Raw genomic sequence first — 16,350 nt, 5'->3', positions numbered from 1 at the left:
CTTACCCACAGTCTGCTGCCAGCCAAGCTCAGTGCCAGCTTATATGCCACCAGCCGGTTCTGCTGCCACCATTCAGTCTACTGGACTGATCACAGGCACCCATACCTCGCTGTGCTCCAATTGCTGCTGTCTAACCAGGAGATCGCTAACCAGGTATGGGACAGGAGGGCAGGGTGATGTCATTGTCTGGGAAAAAACAAATTGCTATAATCTTAAAAATAAAAGCAGCACAAATTTGTATTTTTATGGCACAAAAAAGCACAAACGTAGCACTAACAAATAGTATGTTTGTTTTTAAGATTTAATAACATGGGGTGCAAAGTGAGTGGGTTGTTATCAAATAAAAACAAGCTGCTACATCTTAAAAACCATAACAGCACAAATAAAAATATTAGCAGCACAAACATAGCACTAAAACATTTGAGTTTTTATTTGTGCAGATTGCACAGGGGGGGGCAAAGTGAGTGGGGTTTGAAAAGAACAAAAAAACTGTTATAACTTAAAAACCAAAACAGCACAACTAAAAAATGTTAGCAGCACAGACCAGCACAAACGTAGCACTAACCAACGAGACCAGTTTTGTGTCCTTTCGGGGTGGTAGTGGGGCTGAGTGACCTTTAATACATCATTAATAACACAAAAACAATAAAAGATAGAACATAAATTTTAGCAGCACAAAACAGCACAAACGTAGCACTAACCAACGAGACCAGTTTTGTGTCATTTGGGTGTTGTGGGGGGCTGAGTGACCTTTGGTGACCTTAACGATAAAAGATAGAAAGAAAATTTAAACAGCACAAAACAGCACAAATGCAGCACTAAAGAAACACACTTGAGTTTTTATTTGTGCTGATTGTAGGGGGGGACAAAGTGAGGGGTTTGAAAAAACAAAAAAACTGTTATAACTTAAAAACCATAACAGCACAAATAACATTTTTAGCAGCACAAACCAGCACAAATATAGCACTAACCAACAAGACCAGTTTTGTGTCATTTGGGCATTGTAGGGGGGCTGTGTGACCTTTGGTGACCTTTAATAAATCATTAATAACGCAAAAACGATAAAAGATAGAAAGGAAATTTAAACAGCACAAAACAGCACAAACATAGCACTAAAGAAACACACTTGAGTTCTTATTTGTGCTGATTGTAAGGTGGGCAAAGTGGGTGGGGTTTGAAAAAAATAAACTGTTATATCTTTAAAACCATAACAGCACAAATAAAAAAATTTGCAGCACAAAACAGCACAAACGTAGCACTAACCAACGAGACCAGTTTTGTGTCATTTTGGGGTTGTAGGGGGGCTGTGTGACCTTTGTTGACCTTTAATAAATCATTATTAGCGCAAAAACGATAAAAGATAGAACGGAAATAATAGCAGCACAAACGTAGCACTAACCAACGAGACCAGTTTTGTGTCATTTGGGCGTTGTAGGGGGGCTGTGTGACCTTTGGTGACCTTTAATAAATCATTAATAACGCAAAAACGATAAAAGATAGAACGGAAATAATAGCAGCACAAAACAGCACAAACGTAGCACTAACCAACGAGACCAGTTTTGTGCCATTTGGCTGTTGTAGGGGGGCTGTGTGATGTCATAGTCTGGAAAAAACAATTGCTAATATCTTCAAAATAAAAGCAGCACAAACGTAAATTTTTGCGGCACAAAACAGCACAAACGTAGCACTAAAGAAACACACTTGAGTTTTCATTTGTGCTGATTGTAGGGGGGCCAGCTTCGTTGAGCTTCAATACTGCAGTTTGGCCGCAGTGCAGGTGTAGCGGTTTTCATGTGGTTTCTCATAAACTTCTATTATGTCTATTAATTTTTGGTACATTTTCTGAAAGCACACCAAAAATGAGGGACATAATATAAGTCTGAGAAACCACATGAAAACCGCAGGTACACTGCGTTACACCTGCACTGCGGCCAAACTGCAGTATTGAAGTATACAGTTATCATCAATAATAACCCACATAGCCCATGTAAATATATTAAATTTAAAATAAATCACCATGCCTGCAATGAAGTGAGTCACTGTAAAAGTGCCAAGTGTTATGTAGTTTTTTTTATTTTTTTATACACACCATGCCTGCAATAAAACTATTTACATTCACATTCAAAGTGACAGGTACAAATACTTTCACCTCTATTTCTCTCTCGTTCTTCTTCCCCCCTCAGGGAAAAGCGCGCCAGGCAGAGTCTGATCCCGGAACCCGCGGCTCTCACGTCACACGTAACAGTGCGTGCGCCCGACCCTCCCATAGCAACCGAAGACGTATTCGGTTGGCAAGACGCGGTCGGGAGCCAAATATTCAACCAGGCACAGTCTGCTGGTAAGCAGAAGAAAGAAATGGGATTCCTTCCAGGTATCTCTAACCTTAAACGCCACAGGTACCACCAGGGCTGTGGAGTCGGAGTCGAGGGAAAATTTGGGAACCTGGAGTCGGAGTCGGCAAACAATGCACCGACTCCGACTCCTATACTAAATTTAGATTGGAATAAAAAAAAAAAAAGCAAGTTTAAATGTCCCAATTCACAAAAAGTTATAATTAATGACTTCTCTACTGTAAGAATAAAGACCAATGCATGCAGTGCCTCACGTAACCGCAAAACGTACACGTTAAGTGACCGTGAAGAAGCATGCTTTTCATGTGCTTCACTATATGGCACACAACGCACAATTAGGAGCTGCAATACTTATACTTTCCATAGTGTTGTGTTCTGCTTTTACAGGGAACGCAGCATCCATGTGTAACCTAGCCTCTCACTGATAAGGGATTAAATAAATATGTTTTTTGCAGGACTAGAGAGTGAGACACTTGTATAAGTGAAGGGAATGGAGGGCCAATAGTTCAAGACTGAAGCTGTAAACCATTGGAAAAACTGCTGTCATTTAGCTAAGGCTATAAAAACTTGTAAACTCCGATTGTTAGCTTAAACTTTAAACATGACTATGGGATTCTCCTAGGAAAATCATGTTTTAGAATAAATGCCCCTTCCTTTGTCTTTGTCTTTTGCTTAAACTGTGCAATACAGTAGACTGTTGGCTTCCCAGCCAGTAGTCCTGTGGTAGGTTGCGTTTCTTTCCCTCAAGGAATGTATAAAATACATTTGCATATTAATACAGAGGAGTCGGAGTCGAGGAGTCGGAGTTACATAAAACTGAGGAGTCGGAGTCGGAACATTTATCTACCGACTCCACAGCCCTGGGTACCACACTAGTATAAATCTAGTGCATGGGCAGGGCAGAAGAATCATCTGTCCAAAAGTTTGGCCAAAAAGGTAAACAACGACCAGGCTCTTAAAGTCTGACGAATTGGCGTAAAAACGGGTCCTATGAGGAGCCTCTCCTGTGTGCTACAGCAGCACCATACCATGCTCCTGAGGAAGCGTTCCGATACGCAAAACATGTAGAGCAAGAATAAAAATTTTGCATATTGGACCCCTGTTCAAGGCTACACACCCCATATATATCACTATTGTTTGTTGGTTATGTATTCCTCATAATTTGAGTATACCCATACAATTACAACGTTGTGGAAGTGTGACTTAGGGGTGCAACGGATCAAAAAACTCACGCATCGGATCGATCCTCGGATCAGGAGTCACGGATCGGATCGTTTTTCGGATCAGCAATTAAAAAAAACAAAAAACCTTTAGTGACGCTGTGAACACTATAGCTTGTAATCTGGGGTGGCCATAGGTAACCTTTTTAGGAATGTTTTTTTGCATTACACCTTGGAGAAGGGGGAGGTATAGCACCAACAGAGGAGACTGGTTTTGTTTTTAGTGCACCGCAAAGGTACGCAGCTTTGGCGCAGCAGAGCACTAGAACGGCATTTAGGACAAAAAATGCTACACAAGTAGCCTACTGTCATACAGCAGCGAAGTGTGCAACACCCCACTGATGCCATTGCACAGCACTGAGGTGCGCAATTTTGCAGTTTAAGCAATAACCTTCCTACCTAATGTAACGCAGAAGCGGCGGTGACATCGCACGGCAGGGCTGGCAATCAGACGAGAGGTGAGGAGTGCAACAGGCTATGCGCTCGGGGCTCACAGCTCCTTCTACTGGCCTGGCCGGGTGAACCAAGATATGAGTAGAAGAATAACTAGGGGCGAGTTGTTGGACTTTTCAGGCACTATTAGCTGATCAGAGTATAGTCACACAGAGAGTAAATTCTCAAAAAAAATATATAAATTTATTATGACATAGAGAGTACAGTACACGTTAAAAACAAAATTTGCCAAAAACAGCAAGACTATCTGACAAACCAACTAAACGATGCAAAACCTCCAAAAATATACCAGGAAAATATAAATGGTCATAAGTAAAGGGTAACAAGGTTCCAAAAGTGGAGTAGAAAACTATCACCACATGAAGGACACCCCATGTATAGTTTCGTAGTCCTGCGTAATGATGGAGGTGCAGACAAGGTATGTCTGAGATGATGAGGTTTGCAGAGTTAGTTGACTCGACCGGTTTCGCGCTTGTTACAGCGCTTCCTCACGGAGTCTCAGTGTGGTTAGAGATAGCATTTAAGGCATGTTAATAATCCAATAGTGGGTAACAGAGAGTAGAAGGGGTAAATTCCCAGTAAAGGATTAATTAACTAGGTCCTGGCTGCTGGACATAGGATAATATAAAATAAGCCCTAAACAGGGCAAAAAATCTTAAGTGGAGAGTATTGGTGCTGAGAAGGGAAAAACGCCAGAGGATGTCATCCCTGGTAGGAAATGTAAATTATATGGAGACTGGTAATGTGCCTAAATAACAGCCTTCAATGGCTATTAGGCACCAGAGGTCCTATATACTGGTCGCAAACGGCACCCTCGATCCACAAGCCTCCCGGGTGAACCAAGATGGCCGACCGCTCCGGAGCTAGGCCGAAGCCGCGGCCTTTCCTAAGGCCGAGGCAGCGCTCCGCAGCTCGCGTTGTGTGCCAATCCGAACAGGGCGACCCGTTCGGATCACGGATCGGTCACGATCCGTTGCACCCCTAGACTTAAGTACCTCTCGGGGCCATAGTTTGACGATTATTATATTGTTATTTATGAATGTATATTTTTTTATATATTTTTCTACAAATAAAAAGCTATAGATTGTTATACTCATTACCGGTGTGCTGTTTAAAGTCCAAATTTCTAGTTTAAATTAGTATTCATTTTCAAATATATCGGGACGTCGGCACATGTATACCGATGCATCCACAGTGTCACCCTGTGAGGATGCACATTTAAGCAAAAAACTTTTTCTCAAAATTGAATGACAATTACTCAGGTCATGCAACATTATACCCATATGAAATGTTTTACCCCGTTTTTAAACACAGAGCTTTCTTTTGGTGGTATTTAACCACCACTGGGTTTTTGCGCTATAAACGAAAAAAGACTGAAGAAAAAAAAAAAAACAACAACACACAAAATACAGTTTTGGTTACAAAATGCAAATTAGTAATTTTTCTTCATACATTTTTGCCAAAATTCATACTGCTACATGGCATTGGTAAAAATAACCCAAATAAGTGTATATTAATTTAGTCCGTGTAAAAAGTTACCCTACAAGCTATGGTGCTAATCATGAAAAATTGATCACACCCGATGTACTGACGGCCTATTTCTTGAGACACTAACAAGCCAGGAAAGTACAAATAACCCCAAATGAAGCCCTTTTTGGAAAGTAGACATTCCAATCTATTTAGCAAGAGACATGGTGAGTTTTGTTTTTTTAATAAGTTTTTTTCCCACAATTCTTTGCAAAATTAAGATTTTACACAGCCTGGCCACATACAGAGGCCCAAAATCCAAGAAGCTCCTCCAGGCGTTCTAGAAGCATAAATTAAACATCAAATTTTCTGACAACCTATTACACTTTTGAAGGCCCTGGAGCACCAGGACAATGCAAACGCCCACAAAATGACCACATTTTGCAAAAGAGAAAGCTGACCAGGAGCGCTGAAAAAAGTGAGTTACAAGAAAAGGTCCAAGGACAGAAACCAACCTTTAAGGGACGAGAGTCCTTCATGGGTAGAAGCAAGATGTTGGTACCTATGTTGGACCTGAAATCTCTCAAAGAGTATATAGAGCCCGATGTTTGGGGGGGGGGGGGGAGAAGGGGATGGGAAAGATAACCCCTCAACGAGCCAGGAGAAATGAGCCTGGTGAAATCCTTAAATTACTAACCCTGACTTCTTGCCAATCCCAGGGCACCTCAGATCTTAATGAAGATATAATATGACAGGTGTAACGGAACGTCCCACACTCCGCTTGAGTGCTTCAGTCATATACCGCTTCCTATCAGTCTGGATATAGATATCAGATATTCCAGCTGCTCATGAGCACACAACAAGACGAGACTTGTTTGTCTGCTGAACATGGAGTGTTTATTAGAACCAAGAATACAACCTTATATACAGTTAAAGAGGAGGTAACCAGAACATAAATTACCATGAGCCAATTAACTAATCATTTACCCAGACTAGGTGACTCATAGATATGACCATTCAGGGCAGACATCACGTCTCCTCGCTCACCTGCTATACAATACACAGTATCATACGTGTAAACACAGGACATCTTCACACAATAGCAGGGTCAATTAGCACAGAGAACAGACAGATGGCTGAAGGTGACGGCATTAGCATCTACTTACACTGTATGTCCCAACAGTATGAATCAGTCACTCTAATATGGCATATACAGGGTCCCCAGGCATACAGCTCACAAAGAGCACCGTTCCCCCAAATGCCAGGGCCCATAATCGCAAAGCAAGAGGCTAGCAATTCAGTCCCCTCCAAAAGCCTCTGTCCCGGGTGAGTCTGTCACAACGGGTATAACATTTTCTTACATATAATGTTAGGGGTTTGAATACGCCGGCGAAAATAAGTCAATCAATATGCAGAATGAATAATATTCCTACAGGAAACACATATTACTTAGGAGTCCAAGATAAAGTTATATTCAAAAGAGCATCCAACATGGTTCTACTGGGCTACAATAACAAAAAAAGCAAAGGGAGTGGCGATAGGGATGACAGGGGATACACAATTTACGTTACGAGAAAGACTAGTGGACCAAGAGGGAAGATTCTTGCTCATGAAATGCAAAATTATATAATATAGAGTGTACATTGGCAAATATATACTGGCCAAATAAAAACCCAATAAGATACCTAGAAGAAACCATCAGAAAACTAATAGAATTCAAAGACGGATATGCAATTTTGGCAGGAGACTTTAATTCTTGTGTGAACCCAAGTATAGATAGTATGTCGTGTGTATGGATGAAGAACCAACAGATACGTAGGATCCAAATAGTAGATATATGGAGGGTGCAACACCCAAAAACATTTGATTTTTTTTCCCCTGTACACGCGACAACCCTAGAATCAATTATATCTTTGCAGAGCACAGACTGTTGGAATTATGTAAGGATTGAGAATGTTACCTAAAGAAAAAGACGGACTTTGTGGGCATATCATGAGGCAAATAATTATTATAAAAATTATTTTATTAAATAAAACACTTAACCAAAACCCTATTGTTAGACAAGGTCAAAAGATACACAATACAACAATTGTGAAGGTTTGGATCTTGGGTGGATAGAGAATTAAATATGTATATATAAATCTGTGTAATAAATTATGATCCAACCACTCCTCCACACATTACTTGTCAACGCGTTTCGCAATTTTGTAGCTTCCTCAGGACATTCTGGGTAGGTGCTGATAGACCTTGAATCAAATTATGAGGACATCACAGACTACAACTCACAACACATCTATGCCGGGAGACCAGTTTCAGATATCAGGAACAATTTTATCAAATGAATTATATATCACTCCTGAATGAAAGTGTATCAACTAGACCAATTTCCTGGATCTGGCAAGTAAACTTGGTAAAAATTATAACATTACCTAAAATACTGTAAAAATAAATCAAATAATATACCAATCCCATGGACATACTTTAACCACTTCAGCACTGGAAGATTTGTCTGCTTAACCACTTGCTTACTGGGCACATACACCCCCTTCCTGCCCAGGCGAAATTTCAGCTTCCGGCTTTGTGTCGCTTTAACTGACAATTGCGCGGTCGTGCAACATGGCTCCCAAACAAATTGACGTCCTTTTTTCCCCCACAAACAGAGCTCTCTTTTGGTGGTATTTGATCACCTCTGCGGTTTTTATTTTTTGCGCTATAAAACAAAAAAAAAGGGCATCAATTTTGAAAAAAAACACAATATTTTAAATTTTTTTACCAAAAATATCGCAGTAAGCGACTGGTTTGCGCAAAAGTTATAGCGCCTACAAAATAGGGGACAGAATTATGATTTTTTTAAACTAGTAATGGCGGCGATCTGCGATTTTTATTGGGACTGCGACATTATGGCGGACACTTTTGACACATTTTTGGGACCATTCACATTCATATAGCGATCAGTGCTATAAATATGCACTGATTACTGTATAAATGTGACTGGCAGGGAAGAGGTTAACACTAGGGGCGATGAAGGGGTTAAATGTGTGCCCTGAATAGTGTTTCTAACTGTGGGGGAAGAGGACTGATTGGGGGAGGTGACCGATCTGTGTCCCTATGTACAAGGGACACAGCATCGGTCTCCTCTCCCTGACAGGACATGGATCTGTGTGTTTACACACACACACAGATCCACGTCCCTGACTATGTAACAGCCGATCGCGGGTACCTGGTGGACATCGCGGCCACCAGGCACCGCAGAGATGCGGCGGGCGCTCGCTCGCCCCCCAGTGGCCGGAGGAGCCGAGAACGTCTATAGACATCCTCCCGGCAATTGAGAGTCACCTTGTGGCCGTCTTTTGCCTATGGCCGGGATACCAAGTGGTTAATGACTGGGCATTTTTTGCGTACCTAGGGGAATGAGAGCGCATGATCAATACATCAGAGGACCTAGCTTCTTTATTGGAGCATGCAGTGCTCTGTTTTTGATACATTGGTGATATCTTTATGGTGTGGGATGGCCCTAGTGACCTCCTACAAACCTTCATCCAACACATCAACAGTACCTTCAATCTTAGTTTTAATATGTTACATGATGCGCACACAATTACCTTATACACACACCAGTAGTTTCCACCCCCAGCCCCTTATCAGATCAATACCGTTCAGTCAATACCTTAGAATTCGATGAAACTGCATATGATACCTTTAAAAAGGGAGCAGAAAAAATGAGGCAAACTCCTCTCTCGTGGTTACACCTGTATGTGCCTGAAAAAGGCTATAAGAGAGCCATCATTAGGAAACATCATGACTTGCTGTATAAACTACCTGCCCCACAAGCAAAAAGCAACCCCCTACGCATTATTACCCATTTTTCGAGACAACATCCAACTGTTAGACGAATTGTTGAGAAGAACTGGCACGTGCCAACCATGGATCCCATAGCTGACCCCTTAGCACCCAAGTGTCCAGCATTCACATTCAGACGAACTAGGTCTCTAAGAGATAAATTGGTTTCAAGTAAATATAAAGGTGGAGCCAATAGTAATCCCTGTAAGAGACTAGGGACCTTTAAATGTGGTGGTTACAATTACTGTGAGTACATGGATATGTCAAACATCATCATACTACCAAATGGGGAGAAATCTGTACAGCAACATTTTGCTAATTGAAAAACAAAGGGGGTGTTATACCTCCTTCGTTGTGATTGTTCCTGCTTTTATGTGGGAAAACGAAAATGGAGTTCTGGCAACGAGCATACCATCACATACTGAGTATGCAATCGTGTAGTCCAAATCTCCCCTTGGGAAGACATGTTATCACACTGTACATGGGGACGTATTCCCCAAAATTACTTTCTTGATCTTAAAATCGAGTGCACCCTGGGATGCGTGGGGAGGATTGGAATAAAATCTTACTACAACGGGAACAAAGATGGATATTTAGGCTCAATGCAACATATGCACCAGGACTCAATAAATCAACATCATACAAACCCTTTCTAGAGGGTTTTGTATCAGGGGGCCCAGAATTAGATTAGTACCCCCAATTTTTTATCTATATGGACTGCTATGATAGTGTAGATGGCCCCACATAAAAGTGTTTTCTAACTCTAGCCCCTCTTTGGGCTTCTTCTATTACTTTTTTGATATTATTAATACGGTAGTGCTTGTGATGCAAGGGATAATATTGTATTTTGATCTTCTTCATTAAAGTTTACCAATAATCCATTTGGTTATCTATATACAATGTACCGAATGTTATATGAACTCTAAGGCCTTGTACTCACGGCAGGACATGTCCGATGAAAACGGTCTGCAGACCGTTTCCATCGGACATGACTGCCCGGGGACTTCTGTTCGATGGCTATACACACCATCGAACAGAAGTCCGCGCGTAAACAATACGCGGGGAGTGTCCGCGGTGTCGCCGCGTCGATGACGCGGTGTCGCCGCGACAATGACGCGGCGACGTGGGCGGCCCGCCTTTAAAATGCTTCCACGCATGCGTCGAAGTCATTCGACGCATGCGAGGGATGGCGGGCGGCAGGACATGTACGGTAGGTCTGTACAGACGACCGTACATGTCCGGGCAGACAGGTTTCCAGCGGACTGTTTTAAAGCAAGTCCAGGAAACAGTTGTCCGCTGGAAACCTGTCCGATCGGCCCGAAAATGGTCCGCTCGGGCCAACACACGGCCAAACATGTCTGCTGAAACTGGTCTGCGGACCAGTTTCAGCAGACATGTTTGGTCGTGAGTACGGGGCCTAACACGATCATTGCAAAACATTGTGCGCTTTATTCCTGCCATTGTTGAACACTAATAATTTCTGTGTTGTTTCTGCATGCTCCTTTGATCCTCTACCAGGCGGTGTCACATTCTCTGCCCAACCACTCTCTCCCACCCGGCACACATGTTCAGCCATGCCGGGCAGCGTCCCGGATGCCATGGGACCACACGTGCGTCAGTGATCCAGATACAGTTTGGTTTTGTCTGGTGTAAATGTACCATTTAAGCCAAGCTATTTGATACATTACCTTTTTTTCAGACACATTTTAAACCATTCAGTGTCAGGACTATACAGGCTGTTTCCTGTGGCTTTTTTCCCTGCTTCAGTCTGACTATCTGCTGGGCCCTGAATGAGGGTAGTTCCCATTGGGGCGCTTTCACACGGGCGGATCCGTTTTTAGACATCCGCTTGCTCAGCGGAGATCGCTCCGTTGATCCCAGCTGAGCCGGCAGATGACTAGTCCGTCTCTGCACACTGTACGGAAAGGGACCTGTCAGATCTCCAATTCACAGTGTCTATTGAAGACTTGTCACAGGGTGTTGCAGCATATACTCTTCTTGCACATCCATGAAAGAGACTTTTTATGCTATTTGTTTATTATATCAATATATGGTTTAATGTCACTTAATACTATGGTTTATTGAGGACCTGTCATATGGGGTTTCAGTATATGATCTTTTTGCCAATTTTTCACCTAATTTCCTTTGGTGTGTTTATCACCTTGCATTTAGTAATTACATTATTATTTAGTTGTTTATGTCACTGGTTAACACATTTGATTTGATATTAGCTTAGCTTTTTTATTATTACGTATTCTGTTGGTGTGTATATCACTTTTGAGTCACAGCTTGCTACACATTTAAGTTAAACAGCAGTTTTTTCCTAAATATATATATACACACACACACACACACACACACATTTTTTTTTTTTTTTTTGTATTGCGTGTTTTTTTTTCCTTTATATTTACTTTTTTGTCTAACTGTTTTCAATATATTTGTATTGGTTTTATAAACATATTACACAAAACAAATACAAACAATTTCCTCAATATCTATACAATTATCCTATTCAGCTGACATGGGACCGTATTTTATATTGGACCAATATCCCTCACATTCCTCTTTATTCTTTACCTTATCAGATTGTTAGGATCCCTTTAAAAAATAGCAAAATTTCTCATTCATTCATTTGACCAGACACAGAGAAAAAAAAAAAGAGTAATAATTTAAAATTTAATTTTCCCCTCTATAGATGCTTTAAGTTTGCTGAGGACCGAAATTCATCCCATTGCTGCCACATTTTTGGCAATTAATTTTTTTTATAAAATCCTTCCCCTCTTATGTCTCTCCAAATGTTGTATTTCGTTCATTTCACATTTCCATTATTGTTGGGGTTTCGGTCTTCTTCCATCTATGGGCTATTATCATATGGTGAAGGAGATGTGATTTTATTGGTAATTTTTTTTAGCCCTTTCTGCTGGAGGGAATTCAGGATTAGAGAACAATGGAGTCATTGGGCCAACCATCGTAAATAACCCCACTCTATTATTGTATCCCATATATTAAGGGTATCAGAAACAAAAGTCGTTAAATCCTTTTTTCTCGGGTCGGAACTGAGGTTTTATTCATGGAAGGATTTTAAGTTGTATTCCTATGACATTTTCTTCTATATTGACCCATTGCTTATTTTCTGTATTAAGATACCAATCTATTATTCTAATAAGTGATGCAGCTTGTAAATATTTAGAGAAGTCAGGAGGCGCAAAGGCTTCCGTTTGTTTTGTTCTAATCAAAGTTTCTCTTTTTATTCGTGGAGTTTTTTGTGCCCAGATAAAACTTCCCATAGCTTTTCGCAATTGCATTATTTTATTTTGAAGGAATTAAAGGTATGGCTTGGAATATATATAATAGTTTTGGCAGTATATCCATTTTCACTACGTTAATTCTACCCATCCATGAGTGAATTGTTTTATCATATTTTTGAAATGATTTTGTAGTTTCCCTTATTATTGAGGTATAATAATTCACTTCTTGTAGCTTATTAAAATTAGTTACTTGATTGCCTCTTTTTGCCATTTGAAAGAAAAATCTTTTTGAAGAAGTGTCTGTAGCTTTTCTGTTATTGATATATTCAACATAGTTCACTTTAAAATTACATAATCTTCCAAAACGTTTGAGTTCCTGTATTAAGTTTGGTATTGATATAATTGGGTTAGTAATATACATTAACAAATCATCTGCATATACTGCCATTTTATATTCTTTTCCTTTAATATTAATCCCCTGGATGTTCTTATTCTCCCGTATAGCTGTAGTGAGATATTCCATCACAACTACATTTAATAGTGGAGATAAGGGACATCCCTGTCGAGTACCGTTTGAGATCTCTATGTATTCGGAATACATTCCAATTTGTTGTTACTTTTTCTCTAGGACTCAGGTATAACGCCATGATCCTACTCAACACCCTGGGTCCTATCCCCATCCCGAATTAAGAGTTTCTTCCAGAAACAGCCATCCCACCCTATCAAATGCTTTCTCAGCATCTATTGACAGAAGACATGCTGGGATGACGGTTCTTTGGGCATACGCCATCAATGTACAAGTTTTTATTATGTTATCTCTCCTCTCTACCTTTAGTAAATCCTGTTTGATCCAAGTTTATATGTTTAGGCAAAATAGGTGTTATGCCCTGTACACACGATAGGTTGGTCTGATGAAAACGGTCTGATGAATTTTTCCATCAGTAAATTCGATGAAGCTGACTGACTGATGATCAGTTGTGCCTACACACCATCAGTTAAAAAAACGATCGTGTCAGAACGCGGTGACGTAAAACACAACAACGTGCTGAAAAAAATGAAGTTCAATGCTTCCAAGCATGCGTCGACTTGATTCTGAGCATGCGTGGATTTTTAACCGATGGACATACCCACAGGCGATCGTTTTTTTCTATAGGTTTTTTTATCCACCAGATAATTTTAAAACAAGTTCCTATTTTTATAACCTATGGATAAATAACCGATTGGGCCCACACATGATCGGTTTGGTCTGATGAAAACGGTCCATCAGATCGTTTTCATCAGACTAACCTATCGTGTGTACGCAGCATTAATCTGTTGGCAATCGTTTTAGAATATAATCATATATCTATATTAGTAAGGGAAATTGGACGGTAATAACTACATAATGTATGATCTTTTTCTGGTTTGGGAATTAATGTAATATGTGCTTCCATATTTTGTAGTGTAAACGTTTGAAATGCCGAAATGGCATTATATGTCTTTAAGATAGGTGTAATTATATCTTGGAATGTTTTATAGAATCTCTGCGTATATCCATTTGGGCCTGGGCTTTTGCCCGGGACCAGTGCAGATATGGTTTGTTGTATCTCTTCTAGTGAGATTTCTCTTGCCAAATCTCTATTGTTTCTTTCTTTGTTTCTTTTTAGAAAGTGGGTAACTGCTTTCTTGATATACTGCCATATTTCTTCAACATTTTCTTCCCTTTCTTGTTGTCTTTATATATTGTATAAAACGTAAGAGTAGTATGTATGGAATGTATCAGCTATTTCTTTAGGATCATAGGTCATTAGAGGTCAGGGGTTATTGTTGTTTTAATATTCTAGCTAATACTTTCCCAGTTTTATTTCCATAGTGATATTGTTGAGCTCTATTTTTATCCCTCCATTGCAGGGACTGTTCATCAAGCAAGGTTTGTGGTTTCTTTTTGTTTATCCTTTTAATATTATTCCCTCCGCCGAATTAAAACTTCGCTTATGAGTATTTTCTAGTAATGAAATTTCTCCCAATAGTTGGGATATTTTTTGTTCTTTTTCCTTCTTGCTCCATTCTTGATGAACTGTCCTCGTACTACAGATTTTAATGTCTCCCATTGTATGGGGATTGAAGTTTCCTCTGTTTCATGATTCTGTATTCCTTTGTTTGTCTGTTTCCTTTTTCAATTGTCTTATCTTTAATCAGATTATTATTCAATCGCCATATCCCTCTTGACTTCTTATACTCTATTACCTCTAAATCCATATAGATCGGGGCATGATCTGACCAGAGAAAATTTCCAATATCCATGGAGGGAATCATCATCAGACCTGTTTAAATAAATAAAAAAGTAATCTATTCTATGATATGAATATTTCTGTCTGATGTTGAGCCCTCCATATATCATTTGATATTTTCCCAATAAATATTTAAATTCTTCTAGTTGGCTATTTCTATATGATTGGGTTGCAGTGGTGTCAATCTTTGGATCCATTATGAAATTAACATCTCCTCCTATTATCGTTCCTTCTGTTTTATCCATTGTGTCCAAAAATACTTTTATCCCATTCTTAATTTGTTCATAATTTGGTAAATTAAAATGAATAAGTGTAAATATCTTCCCATATAGTAAAACCTTTATAATTAAAGACCTGACATTTTTCCCCTTCCAGGTTTGTGTTATTTGATGGGGTTTGTCTTTTTGGATCGCAATAGATACTCCTCGTGATTTAGAGTATAAAAATGAATTATGAACCCATGTTGGATAATTTCTATTATTTATTTTAGGGATGTGATCTGAACGAAAGTGTGTTTGACACAAAATAATACAAATCTTTTGTTTATGAAATATATTTGTGTTTTTTTAGAGGGAGAATCCAGGCCTCTGGCATTAAAAGGAACACAATTTCACCTTATCCATAACTAGAGAGGAAAAGAGAGAAAAAAAAACACAATTCACAAAAAAAAAAAAAAAAAAAAAAAAAAACACTAACTAACTAGCTTACTCTCACACTACAAAAAAATAAATTGACTTCTTTAACCACTTAAGACCCAGACCAAAATGCAGGTGAAAGACCAGGCCCCTTTTTGCGATTCGGCACTGCGTCGCTTTAACTGACAATTGCGCGGTCGTGCGACGTGGCTCCCAAACAAAATTGGCATCCTTTTTTCCCCACAAATAGAGCTTTCTTTTGGTGGTATTTTATCACCTCTGCGGTTGTTATTTTTTGCGCTATAAACAAAAATAGAGCGACAATTTTGAAAAAAATGCAATATTTTTTACTTTAATAAATATCCCCCAAAAATATATAAAAAAAAAAAAAATTCCCTCAGTTTAGGCCGATACCTAGTCTTCTACCTATTTTTGGTAAAAAAATCGCAATAAGCGTTTATCGGTTGGTTAGCGCAAAATTTATAGCGTTTACAAAATAGGGGATAGTTTTATTGCATTTTTATTATTTTTTTTCTTCTTTTTTTTTTACTACCAATGGCAGCGATCAGCGATTTGTTTTCGTGACTGCGACATTATGGCTGACACTTCGGACAATTTTGACACATTTTTGGGACCATTGTCATTTTCACAGCAAAAAATGCATTTAAAATGCATTTTTTATTGTGAAAATTACAATTGCAGTTTGGAAGTTAACCACAGGGGGCGCTGATGGGGTTATGTGTGACATGAAGTGTGTTAACAACTGTAGGGGGGTGTGGCTGTAGGTATGACGTCATTGATTGTTTCCCCCTATAAAAAAAAGGGATGACACGATCGATGCAGCCGCCACAGTGAAGAACGTGTTT

The 16,350-nt window shown here is 39.6% G+C and overlaps 1 protein-coding gene across 2 annotated transcripts in view; it reads right to left on the bottom strand.

The window, feature by feature from the left end:
• VTI1B (vesicle transport through interaction with t-SNAREs 1B) overlaps positions 1-16,350 on the bottom strand; it is a 77,587-nt gene that overhangs the window by 24,096 nt on the left and 37,141 nt on the right. The gene's annotated exons all lie outside the window — the stretch shown is intronic.

Source organism: Rana temporaria, chromosome 13 (genome assembly GCF_905171775.1).
Source record: "Rana temporaria chromosome 13, aRanTem1.1, whole genome shotgun sequence".
Lineage (NCBI taxonomy): Eukaryota > Metazoa > Chordata > Amphibia > Anura > Ranidae > Rana > Rana temporaria.
The sequence above is the reverse complement of the archived record's forward strand: the minus strand, read 5'-3'. Positions and strand labels throughout refer to the sequence as shown.